The sequence below is a fragment of the Mobula hypostoma genome, chromosome 1, assembly GCF_963921235.1.
Source record: "Mobula hypostoma chromosome 1, sMobHyp1.1, whole genome shotgun sequence".
Classification (NCBI taxonomy): Eukaryota; Metazoa; Chordata; class Chondrichthyes; order Myliobatiformes; family Myliobatidae; genus Mobula; species Mobula hypostoma.
In genome coordinates this window covers 241,808,833-241,824,999 of record NC_086097.1, presented here as the reverse complement: position 1 = coordinate 241,824,999, position 16,167 = coordinate 241,808,833, and the positions used below count along the sequence as shown (strand labels likewise).

General features: G+C 44.5%; 1 protein-coding gene across 1 annotated transcript in view; it reads left to right on the top strand.

Annotated features, from left to right (window-relative positions):
- Nucleotides 1-16,167, top strand: part of eif3hb (eukaryotic translation initiation factor 3, subunit H, b) — a 152,233-nt gene that overhangs the window by 116,906 nt on the left and 19,160 nt on the right. The window lies entirely within an intron of this gene.

The following is a 16,167-nucleotide window of genomic DNA, read 5'->3' as shown; positions in this document are numbered from 1 at the left end:
ACCACTGAGTGTAAGGTCTTCACAAGAACTGACAGAATATGCAACAATGGTGTTCTGGAAAAGGTAGGGATCCAAAATTTAAGAAAGGTGACAGGCTGAAGTTAATTAGTATTTATAAAAAAGTTGTGCTGGAGGAACCAGTGGAACTGTAAGTTGACTAAATCCCCAGTGCCTGATAATTGGCATTTTAGAATTTATTTAAATCTTACATCCATCCCACAATGTGAGGGAGTAAAAATCTTTGCATAATGACTGTTTGAAGGTGGTTATGGAAATGCTGGAAGGATTGGTTATCAGTTTTTGGAATTGTGGAATAATTTATGCATTTTGAAAGATGGCAAAGGATGTGGAGTAGGATGGAGAATGAAAACCTGGAAGTGCAGACGTTAGCCCAGAATTAGATATACGAACAGAAAATGATGAAAGCTCAGCATATCGAACAGCATCTTTTCAAGTGGGAAAACACTTGACCAGAATTTGGAAAGTGAGAAAATAAATTGGCTTTAAATTGCAGAGAAGTTGGGGACAGGAGTTGAACGAACAGGATGAAGGGGATATCTCCAATAAGGGCTGCAGAAGTGATTTCATTGTTGTGAAAATGAGATTCTGCAAATGCTGGAAATCCAGAGCATCGCACACGAAATGCTCGAGGAACTCAGCAGATCAGGCAGCAGCTGTAGGGAGAAATGAGCAGCTGACATTTCAGGTCAAAACCTTTCATTAGTGCTCCAGCATTTTGTCTGTGATTTCACTGTTTACTGGAGCATCTGTTTGATTGATTAATGAGGACAGTTAGGAAGAAAAATAAAAAAAGGGATGTGTAAAAACTTCGATACAGGCTTGAGCTGTTACTCAGACCCGAACACACAAAGAAAATGCTGAAAATGACCGGTTGATCATGCCACTGTTGCTGGAGAGAGAAAATCTGTGCTAATATTACAGATGGACAGCCAAACCTGAGAAGTGGGGAAATACTGAAGGTTATTAGAAATGATGAGGCAACACGACACTTAAAGTATGCAAATTTCTGGGTGGAAAAGAAGTGGTTTCAGCCCGAAATATCGACTGTACTTTTTTCGATAGATGGTGCCTGGCCTGCTGAGTTTCTCCAGCATTTTGTGTGTGTTGCTCGAATTTCCAGCGTCTGCGGATTTTTCCTTGTTTACAAACCTTAGTGTAGTTTTCTGAGTCGGAGGCCTCCGTCAGTCAGAGTTGACCATGGATATTGTGTCCTAGTCGTCTAGATACACAAGCCTGGGCAATACGATATGTGAAACAAACTGTTGCCCATGTAGCAGGCTCCCCGTCTCCACGCATCTGATAAACCCAAAGGAATGGCAGAGACCGATACAGTTTTGTACCAGCAGCATCGCAGGAATTGCCAGTCTGCATTGAACTCAATGTAGAACTGCCTTAGGGATTCCAGCTCTGGATTTTTCCCTTGGGGTTTACTCCTGAAACTTCCCAGTGAGTGAGTATAGCCGCAAGGAGGTTTGAAATCAGAGTTTTCCTTCTAGACGAGCTGCCAACCATGGCTGATGAGTCCCATCTGCTTAAAGCGACTGGTTTTAAGGCACCAGTAACCCACATTTGCTCTTTCTCCTGTCGGTAGAAATGGTTCCGCCGGGTTTAGTAGCCAAGCCACACAGGAAGGCCAGGTGCTGGACTTGGTTGTCAGAGGCTATTTGAGGTGTACGCCATTGGGAGCATTTAATAGGTTATGGGAGCTTGTCCCCATTACCACCCCCGGCTGTAACAACCTTAAGGAACTACAGGTGTCCCCCGCTTTTCAAATGTTTGCTTTACGAAACCTCATTGTTACGAAAGACCTACATTCATACCCTATTTTCGCTTTCAGAAGGTGTTTTCACTGTTAAGAAAAAAAATTCAGCGCGCGATAAAAAAGTGCACGATAAAAGGCAACGCGCCCCGAGCAGCCGCTCTCCCTTGGATTCTCTCTGGCATTGCTTAAACACGAGCCTGTGAGCAGCCGTTTGCAAGATGAGTTCTATGGTATTGGAAAAGCCTGAAAGAGCTCGTAAAGGTGTTACACTTACGGTAAAACTAGACATAATTAAGTGTTTTGATCGTGGTGAACAAAGTAAGGACAACGTGAGTTTGGCTTGTGGAAGTTGACGAAGATGATGTTGAAGAGGTTTTGGCATCCCATCACCAAGAACTGACAGATGAAGAGCTGATGCAATTGGAAGAAAAAAGGATAACAATCGAAACCGAATGAGTAATGATAAAGTACGACTTCAATTTTGAAAGGGTACGTCGATTTAGGGGATACTTGCAGGATGGTTTGAGTCCTTATTAAAGAACTGTGTGGCAGAAAAATACGCGAGGCTCAGCAGTCAAGCAAGCCTTCCACATCAGCCACAGCAGACGACGAACCTCAACCTTCGACATCGAGGCAGGCAGTCATAGGAGAAGATGAGCTGCCTGCCCTAATGGAAACAGACGATGATGAGATGACACCCCAGTGTCCCACCACCCCAACCCCCAGGCCACAGACAGATACTGATTTGCGGAGAATGCAAAGGTAGCCGGGAGGCACACAGCACATCTTTAAGAAAAAAGCCGAAATAAACATGCTAATTAATTAGGTGCCACCGACACGTAATTGTCGGCCCAGATCAGAGACGACGCAATCGGAAATCGGCACTGATCTGGGCTGACAATTACGGGCGGCACCTAATTAATCAGCATGTTTGTTTCGGCTTTTTCTTTAAAGATGTGCTCTGTACCTCCCAGCTACCGCTGGACCCCTGCGTTCTTTGCGGCAATGTATCGCTCAGCGGCCTGGAGGGTGGGGCCACTGCACCACCCAAACTCCGACGACTTGGTCTAACACACCATCATCCGTGTGCTCGGCGCTGTCTTCCCGATTCCCGTAAGTGATACCACACTGTACATACATTATTTCTACTTTGTATGGGCTGTGTATTTTTACGTGTTATTTGGTATGATTTGGCAGCTTCATAGCTTAAAGGTTACTGGAGAGCGCTTGCGCTGTGTTTTTGCCAACAGCGCTTGCGTGAGATTTTCTGCTGACAGCGCTTGTGTGAGATTTTCACTCCAGAGAAGAGTTCAGTAATGATTGTGGAAAAGTATTTCTACTTTATATAGGCTGTGTATTTATCATATCATTCCTGCTTTTACTATATGTTACTGTTATTTTAGGTTTTATGTGTTATTTGGCATGATTTGGTAGGTTATTTTTGGGTCTGCGAATGCTCACAAAATTTTCCCATATAAATAAATGGTAATTGCTTCTTTGCTTTATGACATTTGGGCTTACGAATCATTTCATAGGAACGCTCTAGCCCTTCGGATGGCGGGGGAAACCTGTACAGTAGTTTTATGATGATGTGATTGCTGGAATAGGTGAAGGAAAACCAGTAGATATTTACTATATGTACTTTTATTAAACTTATGTTAAGATCAGATCTAAATCTTGATATACATAATTAATGCACATGGTATTGGCATGATGTATTGGAATGGATGGAAAATTTGACACATAGAAAACAGTATGTAGAAAGAAATGATTTTTACGGTGGCCGGCAGACTAATATTGATGCCCTGTGGGTTGGCACTGGGTTCTCAGCTATCCGTAACATCGATCAGTCCTTCTAAGGTTGCAAACAACATGAAGTTGTGAGGTATTATGGACAGAGGAGGAACATAGAGGTTTCCAGGCAACTTAAGCTGATGGAGTGCAGTGTGGAAAGATCTGACAGATATGAATAAATATGAAGTTGTTAACTTCAATTGCAAAAATGGAAAGATGGAATATTATTTAAATGGCATAGATTGGAAAGCGATGATGTGTGAAGAGTCTTACATATTCTTGTACATAAAGAACTGAAAGCAAAAAATAAGTGCAGCAACCAGTTAAGAAAAGAAATGCTATATTGTCTGCCGTATCAGACGGAATTAAATACAGGATCACAGATGTCTAGAATGTGCGGTCATGGTATCTAGTTTTTGGGGAAGAGATTTTGGACTGAAATAAGTAGAGATTTCTGAACTTTGGTGGATGCAGAACTCACTACTTCCGAGGGTTGTGGGCCAAGTCACTGAGCATTTTTAAGAACATAAATGGATATATTTCTGGGTACAGTAGATTTATAGGAAGTAAATGGGAGTATGGTATTAATATGCAAGATCAGCTATGATTGTACTGAATGGTAGTGCAGACCTTAAATGTCAAATATTAGTTGTTGCTGTATTTCTATCTGCGTCCGTTTTTTTTCCTGACCATTCTTGATATTGTACATGGCTATATTTTAGGTAATCTTTATTATTCCCATCCTTTTAAATCTATATTTTTAAATTGCAACTTAAAAGCTTCTCAGTCAGTCAGTCAGTCAGTGGGTGCCGTCCTGAATCCGGGGTTGGTGGCTATGCACCTCCATCTTCGATCTTGCGACAGCACCGAGTACAGCCTCTCCTCCAGTTTGTTCTTGCTGGCCGCCTCAGCACCGCCCGCTGCTGCTCCCGCCGAACTCGAGCCCGAGGCCGGTGTCGGCCTCCAGCTGTGGCTGCTTCTTCGAGCTCGGCCCTTCCTTAGGCGGAGGCCTTGGGCAGGTCCAGGCACACTGTGCAGCGCCCAAGTTCATCATGTCTCTTCTAACTAAGTGCATAGCATACGATTCGTAGATACGTGGTGAGGCTTTAATCTCTTCCACAGAAGATGGCCGTTGGCTCACAAGGAGCTCATCTGCCCTTTGTCAGGCCTTGTGTTTTGTTTAGTCCTGCTGGGTGTCCTCACACCCTCCTCACCAGACTAAGTCCGGTGGGGGAGCCGGCCCAAGTCGTCGACCACTCGACCATGGTCCCTGGCCGAGCGCCGGGCGCCTGCCCTCCGCCGAATCTCTCCGAGTGTCTGGTACCCGACCGAAAACCATGGCCGAGTGGCTGACGACCAAACCAGATACACGAAGAAAAGCTTCTACGGAACACATTATTTGTGCTGCTTTACGTTTTCAGCAGGTCTATAATGTTATTACTATAGTGTAAACAATATTGATTCTCTACGATTTGTACTACTATGTTTTCCAAAGTATATAATTCATTACCACCTGAAGATACTTCATCCTTCCCACCTTCAACTTGTACAAGAGGGTCATTGAATTTGTTGGCAATTAATTTAGATTCAGAACTGTAGGAAATGGAGCCTCAATTTTAGATCCATGCTTCTTTGCACTGCAGCTATAGTATTACCCAGCCTAGCCCTCTAGTGGCTTTTCTTGTGCTGGACCATTGAATATTTAATGACTGTTTCCATTGCTATACTTTACCAGAATTTAAGGAAAGGCAGAGGCCTCTTTGCTGTCCTGCCAGTATTTAGTTGTAAAAATACAGTATGGATCGTAGGAAGTTAACAGCACAGAACGAGGATACTTAGTCCTTCAATTCTATGCAACAGCAGTCCAACTGGTTCATTCCCTCAGCCCCTCCCAACATCCCTTATTATTTTCTTTCATGAGTTCCACATTGCACATCTCAATTAAATGGGTACCCCTATTCCCTCTAGCTTTGCATTCCACGCTCACTGTATAAAAATGTTTCTCCTCAAGTGTTTCTTTAGCCAATCACCTTCATTTTTATACCTGCTGGTTCTTCATTGTTGTATCAGCGGAAGCTGGCAGTATATTGGCAATCTCCGTTCAAGTTTTTTCAGTCTGGGTGAAGAGTCTTGACCCAAAACATTCTCTCCTCTGTCCACTTCCCTCCACAGATGCTGCAGGTTAATGTTTACTTCGGGTTTTGATAATTGTAGTTGCTGGGTGCCTTCATGGTATACATCTGTTGTCTTGTAATCTTAAATGTTTCTATCAGATCTCTCCTCTGCCTCTTCAGTTCCAAAGAGCGCACCTCTACTCTGCTGCCATGCACCAAAGGCCCTCACCTTTTGAATCAATCTAGTAGCCAGTTAACCCACTGACATGGTTGTGGGATGTGGGAGGAGGCTGTGGCATTCAGAGGCAGCCCACTTAGTCGCAGACTCTGCAAAGACTAGCGATTGCAACATTTAAAAGAAGTTTAGTTAAGTACATGGATGGGAAAGGTATGGAGGACTATGATCCAGGTGCAGGTCAATGGGACTAAGCAGAATTATGGCCTGGTATGGGCGAGATGGGCCGAAGGGGCTGTTTCTGTGTTGTAGTGCTCTGTGACTGACTGTACCCTAAGTCAGGATGGAAGTTGGGTCCATGTAGCTGTGAGAAAGAAGTACTGTCTGCTGTTCCACTGTGTCAGCTGCTATTTATGTACACTTTCACTCCCCTCTGAAAAACAAGCTTTCACTCTTCCACTTTCCTGCTTGCTGTAACCTTTTTAATTCCATGATCTTCATTCATAATAACAAGCTTATTACATGGCACTTCATCAAACTCTGTTTGAATTATATATAGAAAATGCATTAATCACATTTTTTTCTCCTAGACTTTCTCTGTTACTTCATCAAAAATATAATATGCCTTTTTTTTCCACACTGGCTTTCTCTGTCAATCCACAATCATCCCAATGAGCAGAGAGAGGGAAAAAAAAACACATTATGCAAACAATAAAAGCAAGCAACAGTGTTCGGAGCGGGACTGAGTCTGTAATCATGAAGCCCGGAGCAGGCCCACAGCCTCAGCCTCAGTTCATCGCACAGCAGAGCAAATCGTTGTGGAGCTCGCAGCCCAGAGCAGCCAGAGCAGTGTTGCAGCCTCAGCCTCAGCCTCAGCCTCAGGGCTGTGGAGAGCAGAGCAAGTGCCTTGGAGCAGCATGCAGAACCGGCCCAACCCTCACTTCTGGTCCCAGCACCCTGCCTCTTCAGTCCATCTGGCTCGGCATTTAAATTGTCCAAACACGGGGTTGTTCCCCGCACTAGGGCCCAGGGCCTGTTGCATCGATACACTCTGGACCTGGACCCCACCACCACCGTACCTGATCGTTCCTGATGGGCTAGGTGCTTGGGTCGATCAGACATCGCTCTCAGTTTAGGTGGATGGGCCTCCTCCGGAACTCCACCGACTCTTCTCTGCTTCGCATACCCAGACGCAGTTTCAACCATGTCTCAGCCTCACTGCGACCACCTCTCAAACATGCAGCGACCCCGCTCTGACTTTGTATTGCACCCACATGCCTCGGCTTGCCTCTTCATTGTTTTGGTCATCACTTTCTGCAGAAAAGGGTTATTAATAAAGTATTTAGTTGTATTTCTTGCTTTATGAACTGCCAGTAAGCTGTTGCCTGCCTTCAGAAGCATCATCTGAAACCAGAAGCTCAAACAGGGGCACTGATGATGCTGTAGTCTCAGCCCACCTCTCCATCAGTCCCACCTGCTTATCGACTTAAAGTGCCGTGTTTAACGCAATCATCCCTGAAAAACTGGTCGTAAACTGTCCTCATTAGGACTCAATATCCGTCTCTAACTGGTTCTTGGACTTCTTGACGGAAAGACCCCTGTCAGTTGAGTTGGCAGCAACACCTCAAGTTCCATGATGCTGAGCACTGGTGCTTCCCAGGGCTGCTGACTCACGACCGACATGCCAGATCCAGCTCAGAGCGCATCATCGAGTTCGCTGATGATACTACAGTTGTTAGCTTCATCAGCAACAACAGTGAGCTGGCGTACAGAGAGGAGTTAGAGAGGCTTATCAAATGGTGTGAGAATAACAATCTGAGTCTTAACGTAGACAAGACAAAACAGTTGATTGTGGACTTCAGGAAGACACAGGCCAACTACTCTCCATTGTACATCAGTGGTCTGACATGGAGAGTTAAGAGCACCAAGTTCCTTCGTGTGCACGTAACTGACCTGAAACATCCTACTAGTCAAAAAGGCACAGCAGAGTCCGAGAGCAGTTTCTGAGGAGATTGATGCATACAAGGCTCCCTGTCCCCATTCTAACAACTTTCTACAGGAGCACCATCGAGAGTGCCCTTTCTGGCTACATCATTGTGTGGTATGGAAGCTGCAGAGGATAGTAATAACTACTGAGAGAATTGTTGGGGTCTTCCTACCCCTCATTTGTGATGTTTACTGGAAGCATTGTGCACAAGGGGTCCAGAACATTGTTGAGGATTCCTATCAGCCATTCCACAACCTCTTTAACCCATTACCATCAGGAAACATCAGAACTAAGACTGCCAGACTGGGTAATAGCTTCTTTTCTGCCACCACTGAGGTCTTGTCACTAGAACGGCAAATTGTTTACTATTTACTGTTTACCTGTGCTGTGCAAGCCATACACATTGAATTATATTTTATATTTTTAACTTACTTGTGGTAATATTTTGTGTTACGTGCTGTGTGTGATACAGGTTATGTGGGTACACCATGTTCCAGAGGAACTTTGTTCTGTTTGGTTGTATATGTATATAGTCAGATGACAAATTTGGATATAAACTTGAACAACGCTTCACCCATCTAGAATCTCAATCACATTTTTGTTTTCTCAGACACTGGCAGCATCATCTCCCTTGGTGGAGACTAATGTAAGGTGCAAAGTAACTAACTCAACCTTTCCTTCTGCCTTCTCTAGAAACCTTTTGGGCCTGATCAGTCCCATATCTTCTTTCACAATGCCTCTTCAATTCATTTCTCATCCTCTATTTCTGTCTCTTCTCCATTTCTTCCCAAATGTTCCGTATTCACTTGTGTTAACAATACAACATAAGACCATAAACTATAAGAGCAGAATTAGGCTATTTGGCTTATGGAGCCTGCGTCGCCATTTCATCCTGGCTGATCTATTTTCCCTTTCAGCTCCAATCTTCTACCTTCTCTCCATATCCCTTCCTGCCCTGACTAATCAGGAATCTATCAACCTCTACCATAAATATACCCAATGACTTGGCCACCACAACCACCTGTGGCAACAAGCTCAGATTTCTAGCATCTGCAGTTTTATTAAATTCTGCAGTTGCTGGCTATTCATTACTGGATTTCAGTTCTTCTCAACAACACTGTGAAAGTACCTTTACTAGGCTGCCGGTCACCACCACCACCACCTTAATAAATGCTGGCCCTGCTGATGGTGCTCGTATCCCAAAAATCAATAAACTAATAAAAAGTATTCTGATACCTTTCACGTATTATTTTCTCCCTTTCATGACTACCTTCCTGTGCCCGATCACCCTGTTAAATTCTCCACTTCACTAGCAAATCTTCCCGTGAGAATTGCCTTCCCAGTCATAAATTTCTCTGTCCTGTGCTCCTGTTTTTATGTTCACTGACAGGTATGCCAGAGATTGCCATCTTTGAGGTCTTGCTGCTTAACTTCTTTCCAAAATGCACATTTTGTACACTAAGTCAAGAGGTTATATAACGCCTTGAGCTAAAATTGTTTACAGGATTTGAGTGGGTTTCTTGACAAGCTGAATTGATATGAAAGCTATTTTTCTGGAATATAACCAAAACTGAAAAGATAAGAAAGTGGATTTAAGTGTTTTATTCTTGTTTAGTAAAGTAGGGATGCCTTTTGTTGTGTATGTGGCTGGGTTACCCAACAAAGCTATAAATGAAAACGCTGGAGACGGGAGCTAAGTTAACAGGGTTCCTTACTGACTGAAACCGAACTAAACACACACATACAGATCAATACGCGCCTAATAGCGCATGCTCAACGACGTGTTACTACAACATAAAGTAGTCCCATGATATACAGTAGGCTATGTGGTATACTCCCCTCCCCATTTATTTTAATAGTATATCAACTTTTTTTTTACTGGGGCACTACACTAAACCAAAATGTGTACCCTTACATACAAACGCCTACCAATTGTTTACTTAGTAACTTAATAATTTCAAATTATAACAAAGTAACGTAATAATAATTATAGTAATTATAATTCAAGTCTCGGCGGGGGGGGGTCTTCTCTGCCTCTCTGGGTAACGTCTGTCCTGAAATGTTTGCTTTGGGGAATTAGTCTCCACAGGTACATCAGGTGGGTTCTCAGCACTGATAACGATCTGTGGATGAGGCTGATGTGGTCACATCAGGAATGTTTGTTTCTATGTCCGGGGAGTCAGGGTAAGGTGTTGTTGAGTTTTTCACCTGAGCATTCAGGACTTGATCCACATGACGTCTCCATACGTTCAACACGCTGGAGGAACTCAGCAGGTAGGGCAGCATCCGTAGAAACGAAGAGTCAATGTTTCGGGCCGAGGCCCTTCGTCAGGACTGAAGAGGGAGGGGGCAGGGGCCCTGTAAAGAAGGTGGGGGGAGGGTGGGAAGGAGAAGGTCTGGTAGGTTCCAGGTGAAAAACCAGTAAGGGGAAAGATAAAGGGGTGGGGGAGGGGAAGCAGGGAGGTGATAGGCAGGAAAGGTGAAGAAGGAATAGGGGAAATCACAATGGATAGTAGAAGGAGGCAGAACCATGAGGGAGGTGATAGGCAGCTGGAGGAGGGGGCAGAGTGCAACTGGGGTGGGAGAAGGGAGGGGGAAGGAATTACCGGAAGTTGGAGAATTCAGAGTTCACGCCAAGGGGCTGGAGACTACCCAGACAGTATATGAGGTGTTGCTCCTCCAACCTGAGTTTGGCCTCATCGTGACAGTAGAGGAGGCCATATATGGACATATCCGAATGAGAATGTGAAGCAGAGTTGAAGTGGGTGGCAACTGGGAGGTCCTGTTTGTTGTGGCGGACGGAGCGGAGGTGCTTGACGAAGCTGTCCCTCAATCTGCGTCAGGTCTCACCGATGTAGAGGAGGCCACATCGGGAGCACCGGATGCAATAGATGACCTTTTTGTTAGTGTTCCGAACGCACTCCGTCTAGGTGCATGTATCGTTCCTTTTTATCTCACTTCTGGGGCAGTGAGACCCTCAGCCCCTGGGGTCAGCGCCGGCTGTAGTCTCGGCTGGGCATGCTGCGGCTCCGACTGTGGCTCTTGCTGCCTTTCCGACTTGTGGCCTCCTTCTCCTGCTCCTTGTCTCGTTCTTTGTGCTCTTCTTCCGAGTGTCGTTATCAATTAAAACACGGCATTCCGATACGGTGTAGGTTCATTAACCTCGTCACCAATTTGTTGTGTATGTGGCCGGGTTACACAACAAAGCTATAAATGAAAACGCTGGAGACGGGAGCTAAGTTAACAGGGTTCTTTACTGACTGAAACCGAACTGAACACACACATACAGATCAATACGCGCCTAACAGCGCATGCTCAACGACGTGTTACTACAACATAAAGTAGTCCCATAATATACAGTAGGCTATATGGTACACCTTTTAAGCACTAAATATTCTGTATTGCCACAAACACATGGGGAAAAATATTTGATTGAAAACAAGCTAAGTTGTCATATGTACTTTGAATATATTCACGCAAAAATATTTGAATTAATAGTATCTGTCAAATCATCATCATTTCCTGGTAAATTATTAGAATTGTCAAAGGAGTTGGGGAGAGACAGGTAAAATATACAAATCTGTTGATGGAGATGTAGTCTTTGCTGCTGTTTATTATGTGCCTTGTACACAGTCATTTGGCAGGCAATTGCCTTCACTCGGATGCTGTGATTCATTCTAAAAAATTTCAAGATAATATTTGTGTGTCTGGAAGGATTTTTTTTTGTATAGTAACTGTAGTTCAGAGGCAAGGTACTGGTCCAGGTTTAAATTGTCCTTCAGGCAGATTGTCTATAAGGAACACTCGGTATGATTTGGAGCTGCTGACCCTATATTTCTGGTTTATTATAGGACATGTTTTCTAAAAATATATAACTTCATTTTTGGTGTGTCCTTTTTTTTTCTCTCTTTCCCTCTTCAAGGGGCCAGAGGTTTTCATTTTCTCTCTCTGTTGGGGGCATTGGTTTAAGGTGAGAAGGGAATGATTTTGAAGCGATCTGAGGGGCAACATTTTCACACAGAGGATGGTGAGTGTATGGAGCATCCTGCCAGAGGAAGTGGTTAAAGCATCTGCAATAGCATAAGATGTAATTGGATGGGTACATGGAGGGGTGCGGCTTAGAAGGACATGGGCTGAACACGGGAAATTGAGACTAGTTGAGAGGACAACATGGTTGGCATCGACTAGCAGAATTAGAATAACATTGGAGCAGTGGGGTTGCCATGCAGGAGAGTGGAATGCTCCTCTTGCAGGTTGTGGAGAGGCAGGGAGACCTCCAGTGTCATCCAGCTGCAGTTTCTAGCAGACCGTGTTAAGGAGTTGTAGCTGGAACTGGATGAACTCCGGATCATTCAGAAGGCTGAGAGGGTGACAGACAGGACATACAAGGAGGTAGTTACACCTGAGGCTCAAGACTCAGGAGACTGGGTGACCATCAAGAAGGGGAAAGGGGACAGGCAGCAGTGCAGAGCTCCCCTGTGGCCATTCCACTCAGCTACAAGTATACTACTTTGGATCCTGTTGGTTGGGAGATGGGGCGAATGACCTAGCAAAGGAAAGCCACAACAATCAGGTCTTTGGCACTAAGCCCGTCTCTGTGACTCAGAAGGGAAGGGGGAGAGGTGTGGGAGAAGAGACAAGCTGAGGTGAAGTCTTGGTCAGGGTTGACAACATATGCAATGGCGGCTCAGGTGTCTCGGTGATGCGCAAGCCTGGGCAGCTGGATATGGAGAGCTGTTGCCCTTGGAGCAAGCGCCTCCTCTCCAGGCAGCTGATGAATCCAAAGGAACGGCAGAGACTGATGCAGTTTGGCACCAGTGGCATCGCAGGAGTTGCCAGTCAGCACTGAACTCAATGTAGGACTGCCTTAGGGACCCTAGCTACTGATTTTCCCTTGGGGTTTACTCATGAAGCCTTCCCCTTAAGTGGATATAGCTGTAAGGCAGTGGATGTTTGAGATCAGAGTTTAGATTTGATTATGAGGACACTCAGTCCTCGTTTATTGTCATTTAGAAATGCATGCATTAAAAAATGATACAATGTTCCTCTGGTATGATATCACAGAAACACAAGACAAACCAAGACTAAAAATGACAAAAACCACATAATTATAACATGTAGTTACAACTGTGCAAAGCAATACCGTAATTTGATAACAGCAGACCATGGGCACGGTAAAAAATAAAAATCTCAAAGTCCTGATAGCCCCAACATCTCACGCAGACGGTAGAAGGGAGAAACTCTCCCTGCCATGAGCTTCCAGCGCCGCAAACTTGCCGATGCAGCATCCTGGAAGCACCCGACCACAGTCTGACTCTGAGTCCGTCTGAAAACTTCGAGCCTCCAACCAGCCCTCCAACACCGAGCAGCATCTCTGCCGAGTGCTTTGACCCCAGCCCCGGCCGCCAAGCAACAGGCAAAGCCCAGGATTCGGGGCCCTTCCCCTCCGGAGATTTCAGATCACACAGTAGCGGCGGCAGCGAAACAGGCATTTCAGAAGTTTCACCAGATATTCCTCCATCAAATCAGAATTGTACACAGCATCCTACTTGACAGATTACAGATATTCATCGCCGGAGAGGTCGCGCACGCTGCATCGTCCCGCTGTCTTCTCCTCCCGCCATCTTCCTTCTAGATAAGCTTTCACCCAGTAGTAATGAGCCCCATCTGCCCAAAGCAACTGGTTTTAAGATGCCTTTGCCCCCTCTGCTGTCAGTTCAAACGGTTATGCTGGGCTTAGTAGACAAATCTATCAAATAATTATCCATTTGTTTATTCGGAATAGGATTAACTTCCTTTTGGGGGCGTCTGTTCCATATATTTTCAGTTATAAATTGAGAAAAGAATTCTAATGTTCTCCAACTTATGGAACTATAAAACTTAAAGAAATAAATAGAAATTTTTTTCTCTAAGAACTTGTATAATTTTACTGTAGTGGATGAGTTTTACTATAGAAGTTCCTTAAGTTTGTTATAGCCGGGAGTGGATAGTGGGGATAAGTTCCCACTACCTATTAAATGCTCCTAATGGCGTGCATCTCAAACAATCAAGTCCAGCTCCTGGCCTTTACATGTGGCTTAGTTACTAAGCCCGGCAGAACAGTTTCTACTGACAGGAGAGGGGTAAAGGTGGGTTACTGCCGCCTTAAAACCAGTTGCTTCAGGTAGGTGGGGATCATCAGCCACTGTTAGCAGCTCATCTAGGAGAAACAAAACTGATCTCAATCTTCTGCTACATTGCAGCTATACCTACTCATAGGGAAGGCTTTGGGAGGTAAAATCTGGAGCTGAAGTCCCTGAAGCAGTCCACTGTTGAGTTCAAATGCTGACTGGCAACTCCAGTGCCAAACTGTCTCAGTCTCTGCCACTCCTTTGGGTTCGTCAGCTGTGTGGAGAGGGGGAGGCTGCTACGTGGGCAACAGCTTACTCTCCATATCATACTGCCTCAGCTTGTGTATCATGTACACACCAGGGATGCAACACCTATGGTTGGTCCTGACCAACGGAGGGCCTCAGTGGATAATATTTATAAGTACACTAATGAATTTTAAAAAATTGCATTATGCTTAAAAACCTTTGGTAATGTTAAAGATGTATGTTATTTATGTTTCTGAAAGAAAGAACCCCTGCTACCCATTCCACCCCCCCACCACCCCCCTTGGTACTCAGTGTTTTGAGTTGATTTTCTTTTTGGCCAGTCAAGTGTTTGACCACAAAGAAACCACAAGCATTTATAGAATTTCCAAATCAGGCCATGGAAAAAGTATGTGGACCTGATAGGCTGAACGTACAACATGAAATCTTCCCTCAAGTTGTCAATTTAAAGGCTAGTGTATGAAACAAAGTCAAAATAATCTGGAACTTCTCCGAGCATTAGATTAAGACACAAGAATTATTGTTTTCGGTCAATACACTTTTATCAGGTTCATTGACCTGAAATATACTGGCCAGCTGAGTGTTTCCAGCCTTTCTGTTGCAGGTAAATTTACTTAATGTAGTGCAGTAATTTACATATAAGTCGACCGAGGCTTTCCAGGCCACCAAGTTTGTGCAGGTATGCTACTGAATGTAAACTACCCAAAACAAAGTTCACCTCATTTGAACAGGAATGAAGATCATCAGTAGTAGTAGTATATACTCATCCATCGAATATGATAGTCTCAAAAGGGGTCGTCTATTAGTGAGCCCTCAGGTGAGGATCGAGCCAATACCACTTGCTCTTCCACGACGTTTACTCCCCTCTCCCTGACACTGAGGCTGTGGGACTGCTCCAGTTGCTATGCACGTTGTACCTGCGAGCTTTGAGACGACTTGATGAATTGAGTCTGAGGCTATGGGCCTGCTCCAGGTTTCAGGTCTATGGACTCCGTTTTGGTTCTGAATGCTATTGCTTGCTTTTATTGTTTGCATGATTTTTATCTATTTTTTCTCTCTGTGCTTAGGGTGTTGGTCTTTTTTTAAAAAAATTGGATTCTTTTGGGTTTCTTGCTTTGTGGCTGTCTGTAAGTAGAGGAATTTCAAGGTTGTATCATACTTTGATAGTGTACTTTGAACTTTGGTTGTACAGGCTGATCCGGGATCCACATAGTTGGTATGTTAGGGTGGATTTCCTTAATGGAGAACTTTTTTTAATGTAGAGAGGCTGCTGCACCAGGAGCGACCTCATATTCCTTGACAGATCATGGTCAGGGTCCAGTAGCAAAGAGTGCAAATCGACTCAGGACCCTTCACTGATGCAGCCTTCCTCTGCTTTCACTACCATTGTGACGTGACGTCATCTTCTCCACCGTTGAGGTCTCGGTTGGATCACTCTTTGTTCGGAACCTCAGAATCAGAATCAGGTTTAATATCGCTGGCATATGTCGTGAAATTTGTTTTCGCGCAGCAGTACTACAGTGCAATACATAATATTTGTAAATTACAGTAAGAAGTATATATTTATTAAAGAAGTTAAATTAGCAGTGCAAAAAGAGATAACAAGTAGTGAGGTGATGTTCAAGGGTTCAATGACCATTCAGAAATTAGATGGCAGAGGGGAAGAAGCTATTCATGAATCATTGAGTGTGTTCCTTCAGGCTTCTGTACCTCCTCCCTGATGGTGGCATTGAGAACAGGGCATGTCCTGGGTGATGAGTGTCCCTCCTTTTTGAGGCGTCACTCCTTGGAGTTGTCCTGGATGCTGTGGAGGCCCGTGATGGAGCTGTCTGAGTTCACAACTTTCTGCAGCTTATTTTGATCCTGTGCTGTGGTCTCCCCCATACCAGACGATGATGCAGCCAGTTAGAATGCTCTCCATGGTACATCTGAGGACATTG